This window comes from Helianthus annuus, chromosome 5 (genome assembly GCF_002127325.2).
Source record: "Helianthus annuus cultivar XRQ/B chromosome 5, HanXRQr2.0-SUNRISE, whole genome shotgun sequence".
Classification (NCBI taxonomy): domain Eukaryota; kingdom Viridiplantae; phylum Streptophyta; class Magnoliopsida; order Asterales; family Asteraceae; genus Helianthus; species Helianthus annuus.
The window spans coordinates 5,034,769-5,041,472 of NC_035437.2; positions in this window are offsets into that span (position 1 = coordinate 5,034,769).

The window sequence follows — 6,704 nt, forward strand, 5'->3', positions numbered from 1 at the left end:
GAAAGAAACCAAAGAATGCTTAAGGTTGGGGATGATCGAGAATTAGAAGTGAAGGCCATTGGAACATTACAATTATTTATGAAAACTGGTTTATGTATTAAACTTTATGATACCTTATATGTTCCTGAGGTAACTCGGAACCTTGTATCAGGACCAAAGTTAGACATGGACGGTTTTATTGTTTCCCATGGTCATTGCAAACTCTCTATCCTCTATGATTCTGTTCTTTATGGTACTGGTATTCTGGATGGTGGTCTCTATAGATTAGAACTAGATGATAATTTTTCCAAATCTTTGTTATCATATAACATTAATGAATCACTCACAAGGATGAAAGAGAAACGAGACTTAGAGACTTCGTCCATGTTGTGGCATCAACGTTTAGGCCACATCTCAAGAGAACGATTAAATCGTCTCGTAAAGGATGAAGTCTTACATCCTCTCGATTTCTCTGATTTTGGAACATGTGTCAAATGTCTTAAAGGTAAAATGATATTAGCAAATAAGAAAGGTCCCACTAGGAGCTCTAATTTGTTAGAACTCATTCACACTGACATTAGTGGTCCCTACTAAATCGTTGGCATAACAGGACATACTTCTTTTATCACCTTCATTGATGATTATTCTTGTTACATGTACTTGTATCTTATTAAGGAGAAATCTGAATCTCTAACAACTTTTAAAGATTATAAGGCTGAAGTTGAAAAGCAATTAGATCGTCAGATTAAAGTTGTGAGATCAGATAGAGGCGGTGAATATTATGGAAGACATACTGATGTGGGTCAAGCTCCTGGTGCATTTTATGAGTTTTGTAAGGGCCAGGGGATTGTGAACCAATACACCATGCCTGGTACACCTCAGCAGAACAGAATTGCTGAACGAAGAAACTGTACCCTTATGAACATGGTGCGCAGTATGTTAGCCAACATAAATTTACCATTATTCCTCTGGACTGAAGCGTTAAAAGCAGCAGTTCATATAATCAATAGAGTTCCTTCTAAATCTGTCCCTAAAACTCCTTATGAACTTTGGACAAGAAGGAAACCGAGTCTTAAGTATCTGAAAGTATGGCGCTGCATTGCTGAAGCAAAACATTATAATCCTTTCCTAAGGAAACTTGACCCTAAAACAGTTACCTGTTTCTTTATCGGGTATCCTGATAACTCAAAGGGTTACCGTTTCTATTGTCTTTCCCATGTCACCCGTATTGTTGAAACCAAGCGTGCTGCGTTCCTGGAGGATTTCAAGGTCAGTGGAAGCAGTACCAACCCTTATGAAAAATTGCAAGAAGTACAAGACGCGGGGGGGGGGGGGACTCGTCGCTTACCATTACTCCGATTACTCCTCTTGTACCTAATGCAACTACTGTACCTGAAGCTACTGCACCAACTTCAAATTCACCTCTACAATCAGAACCCATTATTCCTCATGACGAAGGCACATCAAACGCTCAAAACCAAGACAACGCTGAACCCGATAATCCACTCAGGAGGTCATCTAGGCAAAGAAGGCCTACTAATTGGGATGATTATGTTACCTACCTGCCTAAAATGGATTCCGAAAAGCTCAATGATCCTATCTCTTATAAGAAGCTATTAGCAGTGATCAGTCTTCTGAATGGAATAAAGCAATGATTGATGAGCTTGATTCCATGAAGAAAAATGATGTTTGGGATTTGGTAGAATTACCCAACAGTGTCAAACCCGTAGGATGTAAATGGGTGTTCAAAACAAAACCGGATCCGAATGGGAACGTTGAACGCTACAAAACGAGATTGGTTGCAATGGGCTACACTTAGAAAGAGGGAATTTATTATCAAGAGACGTTTTCACCTGTCTCTCGTAAAGATTCATTAAGGATCGTCATGGCCCTGGTAGCTCATTTTGATTTAGAGCTGCATCAAATGGACGTTAAAACCACTTTCCTTAACGGAGACTTGGACGGAGATGTTTATATGAAACAACCTGAAGGCTTTAAACCTGAAGGTCAGGAGCATCTAGTCTGTAAGTTGAAGAAATCCATTTACGAGTTAAAACAAGCATCACGTCAGTGGTACCTCAAGTTTGATGAAGTCATGAAGAAACAAGGTTTTATGAAGAATCAAGGGGATCAATGCACCTACCTCAAGATGAGTGGGAGCAACTTTACTATACTTGTCCTTTACGTAGATGATATTCTATTGGCAAGTAATAGTTTAGACATGTTGCATGAGTCGAAGCGGTTACTCTCGCATAACTTCGACATGAAGGATCTCGGAGATGCTTCTTACGTCATTGGCATCGAAATTCACCGAGATAGACACAAAGGGATCTTAGGATTGTCCCAAAGGGCTTACATAGATCGTGTCCTTACACGTTACAACATGCAACAGTGCAAACCCTCCGTCGCTCCAGTAGTTAAAGGAGATGTTTTTGGTTCATTCCAGTGTCCGACAACAGAGGTTGAGAAGGAGCAAATGAGCCAGATACCTTACGCGTCAGTAGTCGGGAGCTTGATGTATGCTCAAGTCTGTACTTGCCCAGATATCGCTTATATTGTTGGAATGCTAGGCCGTTATCAGACTAAGCCTGGCCTAGATCACTGGAAAGCAGCTAAGAAGGTACTTCGATATATGCAAGGGACGAAAGACTATAAACTGACTTATAGAAGAAGTGATCATTTAGAAGTGGTGGGCTATTATGATTCTGACTTTGCCAAATGCAAAGATGACAAGAAATCCACTTTGGGCTATATCTTTATGTTAGCAGGCGGCCCTATCTCTTGGAAGAGTCATAAACAACAGTTGACCACAACTTCCACAATGATGGCAGAGTACATTGCTGTTTATAAAGCAATCTGTCATGGAATGTTGCTTAGAAATCTGATCACTGGACTCAAAATCGTTAATTCCATTTCTAGACCATTGAAGCTTTATTGTGATAACTCAGCTGCCGTTAGTTTCTTGAACAGTAACAGTTCGACTGGAGCTGGTTTATATCTTGATACAAAATACATGTTCGTACGTGAACGAGTTAAGGAAAATAATCTTTGTATCGAGTATATTAGTACTAAAGATATTCTTGTGGATCCGATGACTAAAGGTCTCCCTCCTAAGGTTTACGAAGAACATGTTCGGAATATGGGATTTAGTAAAGACCTTATTTGAGCGTATTGTACTAGCTTATGTTTATGATTAATGAAATTTCCACAGTTTGATTTTGTATGTCTCTTAGAATATGTTCAACCGGTATAATGGCATATAGACAAATAAAGTTACAAATCAAACAAAGGGCTTATGCGTATTTTGATCATAACGATTAGGTTTTAAATTAAGGCTATAGTATAACTAATGGGGGTCCTGAGTCGCATAATGATTCAACGGCTGTATTTCTCTGCTATAGTACTTGTTTAAGGCTAAAATGAGTGTTAACTCCTGATCAGGCTTATCTAATACTCATAGTAAATGATTACTCGGCTAAGTGGGAGAATGTAAAATTAAATATATTATGTTTAATATTTAATCTAGTAGTCATTATAATCATTTACATAATATAGATCAAAATATATAATAACCTATTAAATAATTAGTTGGTAATTGTTGATGGACCATATTACCCTTATTAACTAATTGAGTTTCCTCTTAGGTGCTTATATAAGGAGAATTAAGTAGAGGTTAAAAGGTTACACACTTAGACATAACCTAATCAGCATAACATGAATCGGCCTCTTCTCCACAACCGAATCCCCTATTCGGTTCTCATCATCACTATCATCAGTCAGCACCCTAAGGAGGAACCAGATCACACTGACAACTATGTCGAACTCGATGTCATCTTCTCTGACTGGATTCTCCACTGCATTGTCTGTTGTAACAGGTATGTTTTCATGTTTTCCATTATGTTTAAACAGAACTGAACCATCAAGATAAGGGTGGGAGAGAGAGGGTGAATGGTGTGCCCCAACCCTTTTCAACTAGGGATGTAAACGAACCGAACGTTCAGCGAACAACTCATGAACCGTTCGGCGGGAAGTTCGTTTATGTTCGTTCGATTAGCTTAACGAACGAACACGAACAAAAAATTTCGTTCGATTAGCTTAGCGAACGAACACGAACACGGGTCTCGTTCGTTCGACTACGTTCGTGAACGTTCGGTAATATGTTCGGTTACGTTCGTTCGTGTTCATTTCACTACTAGAAAAGTGGTCATTTTGCTATGAAAATTTTCTACGCAAAAAGATGTGTCGCAAATTCTGAAACATTTACTACGCATTTCCTATGGAAAAAAGACCTTGATTTTTTTGGCCAATTTGCGACACAATAGTGACAAAAATACTAATTCTAAGTATTGTGTCGGAAATGCGTAGCAACTTGCTACGCATTTACGACGGATGAATTATATTTGTATTTGAATTATATTTAAACGTTTAATTATTATTATTGTTATTAACTATTGCGTCGGAAATGCGTAGTAACTTGCTACGCATTTTCGACGGAACTATTATTTATTTGTTGGAATTAGATTTATATGTTAAATTCATTTAAATATTAATTGTTGCGTCAGAAATGCGTAGCAACTTCCTACGCATTTATGACGAAATATTTATTATTATACTTAGATTATATTTTAATGTTTAATCAGCATTATTATTAATTATTGCGTAGGAAATGTGTAGCAACTTGCTACGCATTTGTGATGGAAAATTCATTGCGTAGGAAATGTGTAGCAGCTTGCTACAGATTTATGACGAAATATTTATTATTATACTTAGATTATATTTTAATGTTTAATCAAAATTATTATTAATTATTGCGTAGGAAATGTGTAGCAACTTGCTACGCATTTGTGATGGAAAATTTATTACCATATTTAAATTTTTACGAGTGCCCTTACACATGGCCTTACAACCCATACTTTAACCCTCCACTTCAACCATCCAAATGTTGTGTTACGTTTGTAAAAAGATGATTGTCTGATATTTATCGACATCAATGGAGGAAGTTGTTGACATGTTGCTTGGCACCTCCACTTCAACCATCCGTGTGTCGGATACGCAAGCAAGAATAAATCTAAGTTGCCATTTGGATTTAGATTTCGATTGGGAATGCGATTCAGCTTTAGGTTCGGATGGCTTGATAATGCAATGAAGTGATACACAGTGAGTGACTGGTGTTCTTGTTTTAATTTTTCTGGGAAGCATGTGCCAACCAAATAGTAGTTTGGTTCAGACTCAGTGGAGGCAACAACCCAAACCTACCTGGCAATTGCTACCGGATTCGAAATGTTCACATACACTAAGATAGTGAAGGCATCACATAAATTTAGAGAAAAGATGAAGACAAAACAAGCTTCCGATTAATATGTAATTTTATTTTCTTTATGCTTGTAGATTTTATACATTTTTTGTTTGTAAATTTGTATAAATTTATGATTAATGTTATTGAATTTTTATAGTTTTTAGTTTTATTTGCTTTTGTATCCGATCTCTCGGATGTTTTATAAATAGAATAAAACTAGAAAAAACATTAAATTTCGTGACAATTGTGTAGCAAAAATTAAAAATTAACTTCCGTTAAATGGGTAGGAAAATGCGTAGAAAATGTGTAGCAATTTGTAACAGCCCTTTTCTGTCAGAAATGGGTAGGAAAATGCGTACAAAATGCGTAAAGAAACCAGTTTCCTACGAGTGGTTTAACTACATATGCATTTCGTCACAAATTCGTAGAAAATTAAATTTCGTGACAATTGGGTAGAAAAAATATAAAAATTAAATTTGGTGACAACTGTGTAGCAAAAATTAAAAATTAACTTCCGTTAAATTGGTAGGAAATGCGTAGAAAATGTGTAGCAATTTGTGACAGCCCTTTTCTATCAGAAATGGGTAGGAAAATGCGTAAGAAACCAGTTTCCTACGAGTGGTTTTCCTACATATGTATTTCGTCACAAATTCGTAGAAAATCGCGAGGTTGTGACGCATTTCCTACAGAAAATGGTGTCAGAAATTTTAATTTTTCTAATAGTGTTTGATTATATCAAAAAAATAATAAATAATAAACCATTTATCTAAACATATTGGAAACTTGAAACCCTATTTGTTTCTTTGTTAGCTAAAATTTGGACATTTGATGGGGATAATTATGTGTAAGTTAGTTAAATTTGATTCATCGTTTGGTGGTGTAGTAGACTTATTGTGTTTTGATTTATCATTTGATGGTTGTATTTATCTAGTTATATCCAATGTTTAAGGATAACAATGTTTTTATTTTTTTATTTTCAAGTTAAATGTCCGTTTGCGTTCGTTTTTATTTGCATGTGTTCATTTGTGTACGAGACCAGTTGTAACAACCCGCGTTCGGAAAGTCAAAGTACAAGTCAAAGTCAAGTCAAGTCAAAGGAAGAAAAGATTGCTAGTTGCGATCTGCCACTCCTTGCTTAATTGTTGATTTGTGCTTCTTGACTTGTAATCGAATTCTATTACTTGTTTACTTTAGTTGTATTATGTGGAGTATCTATAACAAATCGAGGTTTAATCGCATGTTTAGTCGCTAATCTATTTTATCGCTAATCGCATCGCAATCGCAACTTAATTGATAGGTACTGTATATTGTTTTACGTGTGTGTGCTATTTATGTGTTACTTGCGCATGTTTACTTTATGTTGTGGTTTGATTAATCGAAATGCAATCGCAGCTCTATCACAACCTAATCGCAAACGCTAAACGCAAGT